The sequence below is a fragment of the Amblyraja radiata genome, chromosome 2 (assembly GCF_010909765.2).
Source record: "Amblyraja radiata isolate CabotCenter1 chromosome 2, sAmbRad1.1.pri, whole genome shotgun sequence".
Taxonomy (NCBI): domain Eukaryota; kingdom Metazoa; phylum Chordata; class Chondrichthyes; order Rajiformes; family Rajidae; genus Amblyraja; species Amblyraja radiata.
Genome location: NC_045957.1, coordinates 56076589 through 56095253, shown reverse-complemented (window position 1 = coordinate 56095253; position 18665 = coordinate 56076589).

The following is an 18665-nucleotide window of genomic DNA, read 5'->3' as shown; positions in this document are numbered from 1 at the left end:
AGCCCATCACAGATGATTTATATTCCCATTTTAAACACTCACTTGTAAATATGCCAGATTGTAATGTCCTGTGTATTGTGAGAAAATATTGCCAACACAGTATTAGTGATATGTACAATGCCTGTACTTAAATTAAAACAATTACATTCAAGCCAAAGTCTCTTGTGCATTCCCATGGTATTTCTTAATTACTTACATACGCTAACATTCAAATGAATAGGTATAACGTTAGCCTGTATTACTTTTAGTCAACATTTTTTCTACGTAGAAGCTTTTTCTGCAAATTTGTATTGTCACAACAATAAAATGAGAGTCACGTACCCTCCAGCCACCAATGGATCACTGATTTGCAGCAGTCCTTTTCAGCAGAGTTGGAATAATTTAGGCTGCCCTTTCAAAGGGCCTGTACTTATTGTGCTTTATTGAACTTTATCGTTTTTGTCAAAATTTAATTGTGTTGTTGGAAAAAATATGTTTTGTTACTTTTGTCTTCAAGTCTGGGTCATTAAATGGCATTAGGATTTTTCCAATTATACCCCTGCATAAACAAAATATTCCTGTTAAAACTGCCTCCGCACATTATGAAACCCATTTATCATCCGTTAGTTTGTGATCTCTTTCTGACTTACAGCTGCAAAAATCCAAGCCTAATAATTATTTCATTTCAACATTAGATATTGCTGGATATTTATTGATGGATGGATTGACTGGATCAATAAAGGCAATGAAGTTGAAGTAAGCAAAATACAAACTGCTGGAGGGACTGAATGGGTTGAGTAGCATTTGAGGGGGGAAAGGAATTATCAACATTTTGGGTCAAGACCCTGCATTAGGATCTGCTCCTCCATAGACGCTGTTCAACCTGTTGAGATTCCCACTAGTTCATATTTTACTCCCGATTCCAGGATTTGTAATCTTTTGTTCTCTGAGGTTGAAATGACACGCGACTAACGTATATCATCTAGTTTTATACACCTCTCTTATGAGAAACATTTCTCACTATCAGTTATATTTTTGCCCTTCATAATTTTATTCCTCTAAATCAGGTGCTCCTAATCTGCTTCCATCACAAATCCAGCCTATCCTGTCTCCCGATAACTGAAGCGCTCTTTCCCAGGCAATATCCTGGTGAATCTTCTCTGCTTCCTCTTCGGCACACTCACATCCTTCCTATAGTGTGGTGACCAGACCTGCACAGTACTTTAGCTTTTTCCTAACCAATGTATTTGTATCATACATGTGGGCTTGTTCCTGAATATCTGGAGCCACCTCTCAATGAATGCGGCATCAATGATATTCATCATCACTTTGTCACCTTCAATGCAGCAGCGTAGCGATTGACTGCCTGATTAAAAGAGCATTTGAGGATTCAGACTTCAAATCAAACACTTGGACAATTCATAGTCCATCAGACAACTGTTATATGGAGTAATACCATTAAATGTAATGGTGCGGTATGGCATATCAAAGTAAGACGGTTTGATACATCTTTACAATTTGCTGGTAAAATTGCACCTGAAGTACTGAAGATAGTTTTGGTTTCCAGCTTTAAGGAAAGTTGTGCTTGGACTGGTGGCAGTTCACAGAAATAATTCACTTGGCTGATTGCCGACATAACGATGCTGTGGTAAGATGAAAGGTTGAGCAAGTTGGGCCTGTACTCATTGGAGAATGAGAGGTTATCATATTGAAATTAATAAGATTCTGAGAAGGATTTAGCAGGGTGGATGCTGAAATAATCCATCATCTAATGGGAGTGTCTGAACTAGGAGCCATAGATTCAGATTAAGGTATTGACCATTTAAGAAAGAGGGAATTATTCCATTAAAGGTCTCGAATATCTAGATTTATCTGGAGATCTAGAGAAGTGTGGAAGCAGAGCCATTGAATGTGTTGAAGGCAGCGATGCAAGAGGATCAGCGAGTATCAGGAATGAGCAAGAAACTGATGTTGAGGCCAAGATTGGTCTGATTGTTCTTATTGAGTGGTGGAACAGGCTGCTGAGACTGATCAGTCTGAAGATAGAGCCTCGACCCGAAACTCTATCTCTATTACTTCTCTGCAGAGAAACTGCCGGTCCCGCTGAGTTACTCCAGCATTTTGTGTCTATCTTCATTTTTTCAATGAAGCTGTACCATAATCATGTTTTGATGATATTTACTACAAATAATAAAGCATTTTGTGCAAATTGAAACAATTCAGGTGCTTGCCTGCATGTGTCCTGTCTATGCATGCAGCACATTGAACATGCACAATTGATGTCAATCCCGATGCCATACACAAATATGAAATTTAGCCCAGCTTGCTACTTATGATAAACTGCAAGAGAGCACCAAGAAGTGGCAGATGAAATTTAATAGAGAAACATGGTGAAGTTTTTCAATAGAAAAAATAAGTGAGAGAATATTGGTAGATTGTCTTAATTCTAAAATATATATAGATATGCAGAAGTCTGTGAAGATGGCAGCACAAGCCAAGTTCCCCAGCCCTGCACTGCCCGCTTCTATCTAGTTCCCAAAAACCATAAGCTGGACTGCCCTGGCAGACCCATTGCTTCTGTTGGATCCTGCCCCACAGAATTCATCTCCAAATATCTTGATTCCATCCTTTCCCCCTTGTTCAGTCTCTTACGATCTGCATCCAAGCTGCCTCAAAGGTCCTTCACCTCTTCAATTACTTCAATTTTCAGGCCTCATTGCCTCATATTTACCATGGGCGTCCTATCCCTTTACACCTCCATCCCCCACTAGGAAATCTCAATGCCCTCCAGTTCTTTCTTGAACAGAGACCCAATCAATTTTCCTCTACTAACACTCTCTACACTGGTGGAGATGTATCACCTGTCCCTACACCTCATCTTTCACCTCCATCCAAGGACCCCAGCAATCCTTCAATGTAAGACGAAGGTTCACATGCACCGCCTTTAACCTCATCTCCTGGGTGTTCCCAAGTGTGGTTCCCTGTACATCAAATGTAGATTTGGCGACCGTTTCGTTGAACACTTGCGTTTGGTCTGCCAAGGCCTATTGGAACTCCCGGTTGCTAACCATTTTAATTCTTCTTCCCATTCCCTTGCTGACCTTTCTGTCTTGGGCCTCCTCCAATGCCAGAATGAGACCACAACCAAACTATAGAAACAGCAACTCATTTTTTTACCTGGGTAGCTTACAACCCAATGACATGAACATTGCATTCAACATTAGATAATGACATATGTCCCCTCTTCCCCTGCAAAGCCTCTCTCCTCTTTTTACCATCTTTGTTTGTCCCCCTCTCCCCCCTGTCCAGAACTGAAGTATTACCTTTCCATGTTCTCCAAAATGTTCTTGCCTCACCCAGTGAGTTACTCCAGCACTTTGTATGTGTTTTTGTAAACCATCACCTGCAGTTCCTTGATTCTGTTCAGGGATGGTGTGTAAAGCAAATGGAATTCTATGTTTCATAAACTGTCTGAGAGATTATGTTGAAACTTTGTAATATATTGTATTGATAAGGATTGGAGCATTCCACTCATTTCTAGTCACCAGACTTCAATAGTGAAGATTTGGTGGTGAAGGGCGGCACGGTGGCACAGTAGTGAAGGGCGGCATGGTGGTGCAGCGGTAGAGTTGCTGCCTTACACTGCTTACGGTGCCGGAGACCTGGGTTCGATCCCAACTACGGGTGTTGTCTGTACGGAGTTTTACGTTCTCCCCATGACCGCGTGGGTTTTCTCCGAGATCTTCGGTTTCCTCCCACACTCCAAAGACGTACAGGTATGTGGGTTAATTGGATTGGTATGATTGTAAATTGTCCCTAGTGTGTGTAGGATAGTGTTAATGTGTGGGGATCGCTGGTCTGAGTGGACTTGGAGGGCCGAAGCTGTTTCTGTGCCGTATATCTAAAAAAATTAAGAGATTGCACATAATCTGTATTAGTGTGGTTCTAGGAATTATAACCACAAGACTGATCTGCGGAAGCTAAAATTAGTCTACTTGCAGTCATTGTAGAAGATAGAGAAGAGGTTTGATCAATTGCAATGATTTGCTTAGATGGTGTAAATGAAAAGGAATGTTTTTTATTAACATAATATTTGAAGAGATAGGTTCTAAATGATAGCCAAAAGAAACAGGGAAACTACTGTATGAAGATAGACAAACAAGTGAAAGTAATTTGCAGAGCAAAGGGGGAAGATATGGAAGAACGAGTCTCAACAGATCAATAAGAAGTTGGCAAGGACACGATTGTCTAATTGAGCTTCTTCTATGGAATTATAAATCTTATATATATTATGGATATATGGAAATACTTGACCCAGTATAATTCTTGTTATATTAACTTTATTTCCTATTACAGTACATAAGCTAATATTAATTAATTTAATTGATTCCTCTCTTTGAGTATCATTTGAAGAGTATAATTCTGGGATTGCAAGCTCTTTTAAATGTGAAGTCTACATTGTCTCCAAAATTAATGGTCCAGAGAGAAAAATATATTTTATTGCCCTATGAAGGAAAAGCACAATGTTGTTCCTTGGAGAGGGATTTCCTTCGAAGATGTTTTACCATCTTTGCCTTTTGATAGTCACGTTATTTTCTGAAGCATTGCCATTTAGGCTGCCAAATTACTTTTGAGAAGAGGGAACTTGTGAAGCAATGCCTCCAGATGATCAGGCAATTTCCCCCATCATTCTGAAAAACTTTTCTACTTGGGTGAACTAATCCAATGCAGTTCATTTTCTGCATTCAATACATTATTGCTCTTAGCTTAAAGGGTAGTCTATCCTCTTATTGCTCAGTGAAGTTTTGTGAGAGATAATAGCCAAGGTTCATCATTTTGGAACATTAGACAAATATGAAACCAAACTCTACAGCTATGAAGTAGAGAGAAACATAGTACTGGTTCTTCGGGATAGACTGGCATACTACAGTAATGTCAGTGTCAAAGGTTTCAATGCAAATCAGAAAAGGGAACAATTTATCCTACCTCTCTACGAAAACAAAATACTGCGTATTTGGAAACCTGCAATATAAAAAAAAAGTTGCCAGGGTACTCAAGGACGCAGCTCTAGAATAGTGGACGCATGGGTGATCATTTTCCAATGTTTTGTAGATTCTGGATCATTTCCTGTGGATTAGAGGGTAGCTAATGTTATACCACATTTTAAGAAAGGATGGAGAGAGAAAGCAGGGAATGATAGACCAGCTGGACCGACATCGGTTGTGAGGAAGATGCTGAAGTTAATTATTAAAGATGTAACAGTCGCGCGTTTGGATAGCAGTAACAGGATCAGTCCAAGTCAGCATCGATTAACAAAGGGGAAAATTGCTTGACTAATGGTCTGGACTTTTTTGAGGATATAACAAGTAAAATGGATAAGGGAGAGCCAGTGGATGTAGTGTATCAGGACTTTCTGAAAGCCTTTGACAAGATCCCACACAGGAGATTAGTGGGCAAAATTAGAGCACATGGTATTGGGGGTAGGGTATTGACGGATAGAAAATTGGTTGGCAGATAGGAAATTAACTGGTCCCTTTCAAAATGGCAGTAGTGATTAGTGGTATATATTAATGATTTAGATGAAGGAATTAAAAGTAACATTAGCAAATTTTCAGATGACAAAGCTGGGTGGCAATGTGAACTGTGAAGAAGATGCTATGAGGACGTAGGGTGACTTGGATAGGTTTGGTGAGTGGGCAGATGCATTATAATGTGGATAAATGTGAGGTTATTCACTTTGGTGACAAGAACAAGAAGGCAGATTATTATCTCAATGGTGTCAGATTTGGAAAAGGGGCAGTGCAACGAGACCTGGGCGTCCTTGTACATCAGTCACTGAAAGTAAGCATGCAGGTACAACAGGCAGTGAAGAAAGCTAATGGCATGTTGACCTTCATAATGAGAGGATTTGAATATAGGAGCAAAGAGGCCCTCTGCAGTTGTACAGGGCCCTGGTGAGAATACACCTGGAGCATTGTGCGCAGTTTTGGTCTCCTTATTTGAGGAAGGACATTCTTGCTATTGAAGGAGTACAGCGCAGGTTCACGAGGTTAATTCCCGGGATGGCGGGACTGTCATATGATGAAAGAATGGAATGACCGGGCTTGTTTTCACCGGAAATTAGAAGGATGAGAGGGTATTTTATGGAAACATATAAAATTATTAACGTATTGGAAACGCTAGAGGCAGGAAACAGATGCAGGATGTTGAGGGAGTCCAGAAGGTGGGCCACAGTTTAAGAATAAGCGATAGGCCATTTAGAACTGAGATGCGGAAAAACGTTTTCACCCAGAGAGTTGTGAACGTGGAATTCTCTGCCTCAGAAGGCAGTGGAGGCCGATTCACTGGATGCATTAAAAAGAGAGTTAGATAGAGCTCTTAGGGCTAGCGGAATCAAGGGATATGGGGAGAAGGTAGGAACGGAGTACTGACTGTGGATGATCAGCCATGATGAAGCCATGATCAGCCAGGGACGACAGATGGCACAATGGGCTAAGTGTTCGGCTGGCAACCGGAAGGTAGCTGGTTCGAATCCCGCTGGGAGTGCATACTGTCGTTGTGTCCTTGGGCAAGACACTTCACCCACCTTTGCCTGTGTGTGTGGATGTAATTATGTGAAGCACTTTGGGGTCAATGCAAGTTGACTAAAAATGTGCTATATAAATAAAGAAATTTAAATTTAATTTAATGATCACATTGAAGGGCTGAATAGCCTACCCCTGCACCTATTTTCTATGTATCTATGTAAATATTCAGGAGATCAGCTAATATCTGCAGCATGAGAGAGAAAGATGTTAAGATTGATGATCTTTTACCAGAGGAGGAGACCATTGAAAGAAGCACACGTAAACCATTGTTTCATCAGGCCGAAGTGATTCAGGCCCTGGACAATGGGAAGGAAGAAGGCAAATGGGCAGTTTAGTTTAGTTTAGTTTAGTTAAATTTTGTTTAATTTAGATGAGTTTAGTTTAGAAATAGTGTGAAAACAGGCCTTTTACCCAACCGAGTGCACACCGAACGGCAATCACCCATACACTATCCTACACACTCGGGACAATTTACAGAAGCCAATTAAACTACAAACCTGCACATCTTAGGAATGTGGGAGGAAACCGGAGCACCCGGAAAAAACCCACGCGGTCACAGGGAGAACGTACAAACTCCATACACATAACACACGGAGTCTTGATCTAACCCGGGTCTCTGGTGCTGTAAGGCAGCAACTCTACCACTGTGCCACTGTGCCACAGGTATTGAATCTCATGACTTCCATGGATAAGTGTTGGGAATAAAGGGACGGATTGGTTAAAGAATGGACTAGGGTGTCACAGAGAGAACATTTATTGCAGAAAGGGTCGGCAGTTCTGTTGATAGACTTGCCATGGAGATGATTCCCTTCAGAATCAGATGCATTATGTGAATACTATAATGACCAACAAAAAGAAAGAGCAGTATAATTTTAACAGCAAGATAGCAGCTCTGTCAATATTTGCCCATGCTCATCATTTGAAACAGAGAGTATTTAGCATTCAGGGAACATTGAAGCAAAAGGCATGGAAGGCACCTGCATAATTTAAATCCAGTAAACTGAGATAACAATGTTTTCTCAATCGTTGTATTCATTGCATTATCTGTACCAGTAATCCAATTCTATCACAAAGTAAATATAATTCAGTGCAATTCTATACAATACAATGCATGAAATTAAGACTAAATCAAGTTACTGATCAACTTAAATCAATTTACAAGGATCATTTATAATATTAATAGAAAAATAATAATTTGTGATAAATGTCTACATCTAGATGTTAATTTAACACATACGTTTGCAAATTGTATAAAAATTAAACATTTCTGGACTGATATTTTTGAAATAATTTCAGAAGTTATTAATACAAAACTGGATCCAAACTCAAAATTAATAATACTTGGAATATCAGAGCAAAGTTTAACACTCACAACAAGCCAAAGAAATTTCCTCGACTACAGTATAATAACCGGAAAAAATTAATATTAAAATTTTGGAAAGGCCCTACGACCCCCACAATTAAAATGTGGACTGTGGAAATGTCGGAGACCCTATATCTAGAAAGAATTAGACTTGTCTTAATGGACAAACAAGAACTTTTTGATAAAATATGGGCTCCATTCATTAATTATCTGACGGGATAGATTGGCCCGGCACGAAAACCCAACTGAAACTTGAACTCAGGATTAGATGAAAAGTCATACTTTATAATCTACGAACCTATCTCCAATGACGTATTATAAGTAATCCATTCCACCTTTTTTGTTTTTTTTGATATTTGTAACTTTTCTCTCTCTTTCTCTCTTTTTCTATATAAAAAAACCCCACTAGAAGTAGAAGTAATCGACAATTGAAAATTTTAATAATGTATGATTGATGTATATGAAAAGTTTTTTTACTATAATATGCAACTATACTTTATAATATGGCTACTTTTAATCAAAAAAATAAAGAAATAAATAAATAAATAATACTAATTAAATGATTCAATATCAATCACTTCAAAGCACGTTTTATAGAAAATATATTTAACATACACTACAGGTCTTCTGGTGTTGTCAATGGTAATTACAGGAGCAGTACAACTTTTATTATACTGCTGCTAAGCTGCACCTACTGTTTATCAGTTTTTTCTAAGATCACAACGTATAACTGATGCAACAGACAATACGGAACACAGTGAGAGGACAATATTTGTTGCGGAGGTGAGTGTGTTTGTTGACTGGTATCTCCATGTGAATCCCCGGCGGCTTGTTTGGGAATAGGCTAGGTTAAGGGGCTGTCCCACTTGGGCGACCTAATTGGCGAGTTTAAAAGAGTTTAAAAAAATGACATGTTGAAGACCTCCTTCGACTATGTAGAAGACCTCCTTCGACCTCCTTCGATTATGTTGAAGATTAGCTACGACTAGCTACGACTAGCTACGACTAAAGGGCCTGTCCCATTTTCACGACCTAATCCACGACCTCTGCCGAGTTTACCCTTGACTCATACTCTCAGCATGGTCGTCACGAGGTCATAGGAGGTCGTAGATAGGTCGTAGCCAGCCATGATGCTAGTCGTAGGTACTCGTGGCATAAAGTAGGTCGGGGCGTTTTTCTAGCCTGATGAAAAATGTCCACGAGTAAAAAAGTAGTGAATTATGTCGTGAAAATGGGACAGGCCCTTAACTTCGGGAAAATTGGACACCGAATAGTGGAGAGTGAAGACGACCTCCTTCGATCTCCTTCGATCTCCCTTTGACCACCCTTCGACTATGATGAAGACTACCTACGACTACCTTAGACTACCCTCGATTACCTATGACTAACATGCCGACCTACTACGACCTACCACGACCTACTACGACTAAACCTACGAGTAAATAAAGTATCGATTTTTTCCATGGCGACCTTTTTTTACTCGCAGGCAATTTTTTAACATATTGAAAAAAACGCCGCGACCTAGCTGAGGCCTCAAGTACGCGGAGACCACTCTCGAGCATGGAGGAGTGTTACGAAGACCTCCTATGACCTCGTGTCGACCATGCACGGGAAGGTAGACGCTCCCGCCCCCACGAGTCTCGGGCAGATGGGGCTCGTTAGCCTGGGAGGGTGGTCCATTTAGGAGAGGGAAAACTCTGATTTAAAACCTCCACTGCCTTGTGGCCATATCCAGTCATGGAAAAGGCTCCAGGAGTAAACCTCAAGAAAATCCGGAGTCGGAGCCCCCAAGGCAGTTCGTCGTTGTCTACAACCTCCTGCGACGGCGCTGGTGCCAAACTGTAACGGCCCTGCTGTTCCTTTCGATCGATTAGTGACGTGAGAGGGAGAGCGTGCTGCATGGGCAACAGCCTGTCCTCCATATGACATCGCCCAGGCTTGCATCCGACCAGGATGCATCACCCATGGTCAGTCATGACTGAGGGGGGCCTACGGGTGTGTAGGTGGATAAGTGATGATCTTGGCATCCCGTTCAGCACAGACATTATGGGCCAAAAGGTCTGCTCTTGTGCTGTATTGTTCTATGTTTCATGCTCCATGACCAAATTGGTGAAGTGACAGGTCGCTCGGGGTTATGCTTGTCTACAAAATGTCAACTAATCATCATTTAACTCTATCCAGTTTAATGGGTCATTGTGATGATGAGGTGAAAGAAATGCACATAAACCTGTACTTCCCATCGAAAGAATAACATTACAATCCGTAAAAATTTGGAAATGATCAATGGGGTTGTGCAAGAGCATACTTCAAACAGCTGGTTGAATAAATAATTCCACACTTCTCGTTCAGTTTTGTAATCACATTTTTTTTTACCATAGATTTATTGCATTATGGCATGAATATCTTGATAGATTGCACATTTAGTTTCTTCTTCCAAGCCTTGCATGCTATGTACATATTGTCAACTCCCCAGTTCACTCCTCCATCGGTACAAGTACACCTTCTCACACCTCATGAGATGGAATATCCTTTAACATTCCACATTCCTGTTTGTCTTGGGTCCAGACACTGTTTCCAGGTGGGTGTGGATTTACTTGTACTTCTTTTGATTTATAATCTGTTTTTACCATCTATAAAACCATAAAACAGGAGCAAGACTTTGCCACTCAGCCCATCGATTCTACTCCGCCATTCGCTCATGGCTGATCTATTTTTCATTTTCAACACCATTCTCCTGCCTTCTCCCCGTAATCTTTCATACCCTCACTAATCAAAACACCTTTAGCACAGCTTGCGTGATCCCTACAACACTGAGGAAAGTAAGATGGTGATTTGGTAATACTTTGCAGAACAGTTCTGTTCAGCCAGAAGCCTGATCTAAGCATTCAATTGGCTATCACTTTACTTTTCCATCCTATTTACACTCTATCCTCTCAAACCTCAGTATAGTACACTGCTCCTGGGAAGCTCACGATAACCTTCAGAAACAATACCTCATCTTTCAACTAAGTATACACAGCTTTTTTGGTCAAAAAGTAATTTCAAAGCTTTTAGTTAATAATTCTTCCTTTTTCACATACACCTCTTAATCCACCTCTGTTGTTTCGTTATCTTCCCCTTTCTGCTTTGTGCCGTTGTTTCTTTGAAATCTTGCTTTCCAATGTATCTTCCCACGCATTTTTAAACTTTCTTTCTTTTTCCATATTTGATGAAACGTTAACTTTGTCTCTCTCCCACAAATACTGCCTGGAGTATTTCAATATTTTCAGTTTTCATTTCAGGCTTCCAGTATCTGCCACATTTAGTTTAGTTTACAAATGCAACGTGGAAACAGATCCTTCAGCCCACTGAGTCCACACCGACCACCGATCACTTGTACACTTTTGTATCCTACCTATTCGTAGATATATTGCAGAAGCCAATTTACCTACAAATCTGTACGTCTTTGGAGTGTAAGAGGAGACTGGAGCACCTGGAGAAACCCCATGCGGCCACAAGGAGAACATACAAACTTTGCACAGACAGCACCCGTAGTCAGGATCAACCCAGGTCGTCTGGCGCTGTGAGATTTGCTTTTGTATTTTGTTTATGCGTCCATGATATGTGCTGTTATCAAATTCTGACCATAATAGTCAAAATATTAATTTTTATCAAGAACTCAAATCAAGACTTCCCATGTGATCTGGCTTTTGTAATCCATACATACTATTATTGACATTAGCAAGAGGCTTCTGCTATTTTGTTCATTTGTTACTTGGGATACAAAATAAATTGAATTGACAACTTTGTACAAGATCTTTCCAGACACATAAGAGGATAAATATTAAAAAAAATATTTACTTAAACTGGCACTAGCTGGGCTTCTAGTTCAATATATTGGATTGAATTGCATAAATTGAAGTGAATAATTTCTATTTAGGAATTTGAGTTGTAATGAAATGCTGAGCTTATCATTGAAGGGTTATTGTTTTTACCATACTGAAGTTCATAATGTAGAAATTAAAAAAAGTCAGAATACAAGTGTCTAATTTTTGATGTTTGATGTTTCCTTTGCCATGATATAAAACATTAATCATTGGACTTACATATGTTTTTGGATAATATTTACTCGGAGAGAGGAAAACAAGATAATATAAAACAAGAGAATAAACTATCATTCCACACCTCCACCTTATTCTTACTGTTTGTCTGGTTTCAGACTAGTGTCAAATCTATCTATCAGTAAACCTTCACTGGGTGCAATATGAGGACACTGATATACCACAAAAAAAGCTGTTATTATTATATAGGTGTAAATCGAATCACTCAGCCAGCAGTAAATGTTTTTCTAGAAAATCTAATAACAGAAGAATGGGAGAGGAACCTCCAAATGAACCGTCAAATTATTAAATGTTTATACAGAGAAAAATTCTTTGCATCTGAACAAATAAATGACATTTGCTTTCTTTGAAAAAAAAGCTGTGTTTGTTTAACAACCTTTTGTTCTGTGTCACAAAAAATCTTTTGTGGAATATTTGAATCTTTCAATGGCAGACTTCCAAGTCAAACACAGTAAATTAAAAATGGTCCGCATATCCAATAGACCCAGGCAAATTATGAACCGCAGCATTTTGCTACCAAACCTTTCAGTGAGGTTATGCAGATCTATTAGTGAAATAAGCAACTTTATAAATTCAAAATTACTTTGATCAGCCCTTGAGAAAACAATCCCAGATAATCCTCATGAACTTGTAACAAGCATTTTTTTTTGAATTTTGCTACAGGTACATATGGGTGATGTATGTACAGTATGCGTGTATGCCTGTGTGTGCAACTGTATGCATGCATGTGTGTGTGTGGCTATGTGTGTGCCTCTGTGTGTGTGCATTTGTTTGTGTATTTGCCTGTGCATGTGTGTGCCTGTGTATGTGTGTGTTTGCCTATGTATGTATCTATGTGTGTGCCTCTGTGTGTGTGTGTGTGTGTGTGTGTGAGAGAGAGAGGCAGCATGGGGGTGGGGAGGGGTTGGGTATGATTACTAAGTGAAAATTATGGGAGCTGGACAGTAAGTAAATTAGATGAAATGCTCTGGAGGCCATTTCAAGAAAGTACATGCTTCCTTAAATGACAACTATCACAAAATCATAGTTACACATCTTTAAGTGAGGACAAATTCCTGAGCCGTCTTAATGTCACCCAATGCATAGCCTAAATAACAAAAAACTTCGTACTTTGCCATGTGCAGATCCTCGCTTGTATGCAATAGGAATCCTATTTCATCATAGCATGAAGTCGTCAACCCTCTAGAAGCTCACTGGAGAATCAAAGGACTTCTTGAAACTCTGGGTGGCCTGCTGGAGGGTGTGGACCATAACATCTGCTACTCTTTCTCTTCAAGGTTTATTAAAACTTTGACAGTGAAACTGAAGTCTGCATTTGGGGGAATAATCAGGCTTCTTCTGTTAAGGAAAGCTATAATGGCACAACACTATTTTGGCCACCTGCCTTAATGCAGTCTGAATTTTTAAGAAATTGACTGCAATGTATCCTTGGAAAAAATATGCTGCAATTCGTTTCACAGTTTAATTTAAACCCAAAGTAAATTTTGTGTTAGATCGTCACTGGGCAACCTGAATATTGGAGCAATGTAAAAGGGAGTCAGTTTTAGATATTTACATTAGTGGCAATTGTTGTCAGGATTGATTTATATTTCTCTTTTGGGGGTTTGTGGTATCAGAACTCTGCCCTATGAAAACTTGATTCAATGCCAAGGCTGTTATATATGCATGGGCTCAGCCAGAGAACTGAAGGCAAATGCTTTCAAAAAGCAGAATAGCTCATTTGACGTTGGGACACCTCCTGGTTTAGTTTATAGTGTGGTAGTTGGAAAATGCAGAATTACTATATTGGGATACCTTCCAGCAGTTCCTGTTCAGTCCTTTTCAGCGGATTCAAGTGACATACCTCTCTGGGCCAAGGCATATTCCACCGATCACTTCTGTTAGAAGAGTGGTGATTATGTTTGGTTTCTCTGCATCTTCCCTTGACACATCTATGTCCCTTGTACCTCATTCCCTTTCTATTTTAATGTGTGTGAAACTATGTCTGTTAAAAGTCAAAATAGATAGTGCAGAAATTTAAAACATATCATTGAAACTTTAAAGCTGAGAGATCATATCAAACAAATTATTGAGCCTGCAGAAATGGCAAGCTGCTACTTGTGTACCTTTATAAACTGCTGAAAGCAACACTTTTATTTTATCATTTAACCATGTAACACATTCCAAAGTTAAGAGCGAAGAGCTAATTACATTATCCAGGTCTATTAGGAACATGCTCATTTTTGGGTTGTCGGTGTGTCAGCTTCCTTCAACTTTTAAAATCTTTTGTTTTATTATGAGCTAAGTAATCTTTTAAGAAACCAGAGTACATTTTCTCGCCAACTTCATCCAAGTTCAGTACCAAGTACTGTCACATCAGGCTGCTCTGAATTGAATGCAGAACAAGGCATCTTCCAAACTATTTCCGCAATATTCTGTGGAAAACAATTATGGAAAATCAAACAGGTATTAGATTTCCCCAACGAGCTATCTTTATGGCAACTGTGATCAAGGCTGTCAATTTAAGGCTGAGTTATTGTTAGTTGTAAGGTGTTGTTTTGTATTCTGTGGGAAGTGGAGTGAAACTGCAGCAACTAATTTATCATATGAAGCTCAGTCACCTGTTGAAGGAGACTTTCTTCTGATCAATCTGGAACAAATTGAACATATATTTAGTGTAATCAATATTGAGAAACTGGCCAAATTTTATATGTATATAGCTCATATATGCAGTTGTAGAGCACGATTGCAAATAAATATGCAACATGGATAGCATGTTTTAAAACGTTTTCACCACCTCTCCACCTACTATCTTACGATAGTGCAGAGAGAGAAAACTGCTGTCTACTAGTAGAGTCATAGTCAAATAGCACAGAAATAAAAACTTAATTCAACTGACCATCAAGCACCCTTTAAACTAACCCTACACTAATCCTACATTATAAGCGAGTTCGGTATATCAACTGCACATGCCCAGGTCATAGGTCATTCACGATAAACAATCTCGCCAGCTGAGCTGCTGGGTGTATACACACCTGCGTTTCATCCGTATTTTCCAGTTTTGCTTCTTCGAGGAAAGAAAATACTGCTTTCAAAACTATTAACTAAGTGTATTTATGGTTCATTTGTACAAAACTACAATGATTTTGTTGGTGTTATTGCTTTATGCTTCGGTGAGATCGTGATGATGAATAACAACCATTTTTGATTGTTTTTGTTTTGGTGGGGGGGAGAATGAAATGAAAGGGTTCAGAGAAAACATGGCAGATGAAATTTAACAGGAGTAAACTGTGTGACAGAACATCTTCATAAGACCATTTGGGAGAGAGAACGGATGCCTGTTCTTGCTCTCTTTGAAGGAGGCGCCGCCAGCCCCAGCGAGTGGGCAAATGCGGAGCCAACCCGTAATATCAATGGGAGCATTTTCTCAGTCAGGCTTTGTCCACAATTTGGGTGGGGATCTGGGAGAGAAGGAGCTGGTGGTGCCGCACAGATGGAACAGTTTAATAACGATCCATTAAAATCAGTCCTTCGGCCACTCGGCAACCTGGGCTGATCTGATCTGACAGCCCTCTCGCTAGCTCGCTGTGTGCCTGATCCTAACGCAGACCTCCACAAAACCTTTGGGCTTCAGGTAACACCTGCACAAAGAGCCTCTGCTAACAAGGGCTGGCAAACTGTGCTGGTCAACGTCCACTGGGGGAGATGGCTGGGGGGGAAACACAGCGCAACCAATGCAAACTTGGAACAGCACAGACCCTCCACTCAATCTATCCAATACTAAAGGGAAGGCATTTCGCTGTTAAATGTCATATATCGGATTGGCTGCTCCTTCACTGGGCCAACCCTGTACTCAGTTTTCCTCGGAGATTAATCTTTGCCTTAACGGTACATTCACACCGCCTGTAGGTAAAGCATCAGTCCACATCACACTGATACAGTCGTTGCCTGCCTCAGATTAAATATATTTTTACACATAAATTATGAATAAAGATAAGAAAATGTTTCAAACAGAAATAATTTTTTTTTATTCCAGTAGCAATCAGCAGAACAAGAAAGGAAGCTATTGAGTTGACAGAATTCTAGATTAATTCCTTGATAGAATAGTTAACAATTTATACACAGTGCTGTGTTCGCTTTAAAAAAAATCTCAAATGACCTTTGATAAATTCTCTGATTCCTTGCGTTTATCGAAATACCGAACTCACTTATTCTCCCTACATTCCCATCATCTATGATATCTCTGGTTAAAAACCTAGGTTACATTACACTTTGAAACGGAAAATTTATTCTCTGTCAGACGGTAGACAAAAATGCTGGGGAGACTCAGCGGGTGAGGCAGCATCTATGAGGGAGAGGTGAGGAGGGGAGGAGAAAGCAGGGACTACCTGAAATTAGAGAAGTCAATGTTCATACTGTTGGGGTACAAACTGCTCAAGTGAAATATGAGGTGCTGCTCCTCCAATTTACGGTGGGCCTCACTCTGGCCATGGAGGAGGCCCAGGCCAGAAAGGCCGGATTCAGAATGGGAGGGGGAGTTGAAGTGCTGAGCCACCGGGAGATCAGGTTGGTTAATGCGAACCGAGCGGAGGTGTTGGGCGAAGCAATTCAAGGACTGCTTGGGTCTTTGAATGGAGTCAAGGGGGGAGGTAAAATGACAAGTGCATTAGCTACACTTGTCGCTTTACCTCCCTCCTTGACTCCATTCAGGGACCCAAGCAGTCTTTCCAGGTGCGGCAGAGGTTCACCTGCACCTCCTCCAACCTCATCTATTGCATCCGCTGCTCTAGATGTCAGCTGCTCTACATCGGTGAGACCAAGCATACGCTTGGTGATCGCTTCGCCCAACACTTCCGCTCAGTTCGCATTAACCTACCTGATCTCCCAGTGGCTCAGCACTTCAACTCCCCCTCCCATTCCGAATCCGACCTTTCTGTCCTGGGCCTCCTCCATGGCCAGAGTGAGGACCACTGTGAATTGGAGGAGCAACACCTCATATTTCACTTGGGCAGTTTGCACCCCAGCGGTATGAACATTGACTTCTCTAATTTCAGGTAGTCCTTACTTTCTCCTCCCCTTCTCAGCTCTCCCTCAGCCCACTGCACCTCTTCCTTTCTTCTTCCCGTCTCCCCCACCCTCACATCAGTCTGAAGAAGGGTCTCGACCCGAAACGTTGCCTATTTCCTTCGAATCCATAGACGCTGCCTCACCCACTGAGTTTCTCCAGCATTTTTGTCTACGTTCGATTTTCCAGCATCTGCTGTTCCTTCTTAAACTTCTCTGTCTGACGGTTCATTAAGTACAATTTACATGTGCATTGCACAGTTGGGAATATTATAACTTGTTGACTCTCATTGAGCTGGGTTCAGGAACCCAACACAATTTTTCAGTACAATATTGTACAGCTTTTTCCACACTAAGCTGTGACTGCCAGCAGTGCAGCACTTGTTCAGCCCCTCACACTGGATTTGTGCCAGGATTTTCTCATTCAGATAGCAAGAGTGCTATTCACTGAAACCTATTGAAGCCAAACTGTTGAGGCTACACTGTTCTGTTTTATAATCAAGAGATTCAGCATGGAAACAGGGCCTTCAGTCCAACGAATCTGTGCTGACCATTTTAATCTCCCCTCGTTCTCATCAACTCACACCAGATTCTATCACATACCTACAAACTAGGGGCAACGTGGAGTTGCCAATTGCCTATCAACCTAACTGTGTTTTGGAAAAGTAGAGGAAATTGCAGCACTCGGAGGAAACCGTTGGTGGAGAGAACATGCAAACTCCACAAAGACAGCACCCAAAGTCAGGATCAAATGTGGGCCTCTGGAAGCAGCTGTTCTACTAGCGGTTCCACTGTGCCTCCCTTAGGAAGTAATAATGTTATACAAACCTTCAATCCTAACCATGGCCAAGGAAACTAGTCAGGGCTAATGCTTTGGGAATAAACCTTTGCAGATCAATCTGGACATGAAGTTGGAATTGCCACAGTGAATGTGTGACTTGTGAGTGTATTTTGGTCCTTAATTGGACAAATAGTGTGAAGGATCAAGTTTCTTCAGTGGCATAGTGCCACAAGTGAATGGAATTCGCTGCTACTGGATACAGATAAGTATCTCTGCATCAGTTGACGAGATCCCAAATGCCAGTTATCAATGTCAAAAGCAGCTGCAGAACATTGTGCAAAGGGATTGGTGGTGATGGGGAAAACCCAGGGGGTTGAGGTCCTTACTGATGCCAATAGCATTGATAGAAAAGAGGGACGAAACCGTGCATGATGATTTTACAAAGGGGGGAAATAGATTCATCATATGATGATGTCCTTTGAGTTAATCACATTGTCTTGTTTTAGGTAGAAGATACATAAGAAGATAATGCAGCCCACTGCTTGGTGTAGACACGGTGCCATATCCCTTGGCAATGGGATCTGCGCAGGGAGAAATTGTACTTGTGCAAATTGGACAAATTGAGTCTTAAAGGAGCAGCAGCACCACCAGTACAGGAATATTTTCTTGGTGTGTTGAGGAGGGAATAAACTAAGTTGGCAGAGAAAGCAAGTCTGAGCTTGGTTCAGCAGGGGAAAGAAGAGCTGAGAATGGCTAGCTGAGAATTCTAGGAAAAAGAAACATCGAGAAATTGAGTTTAGCAGGATTTAATG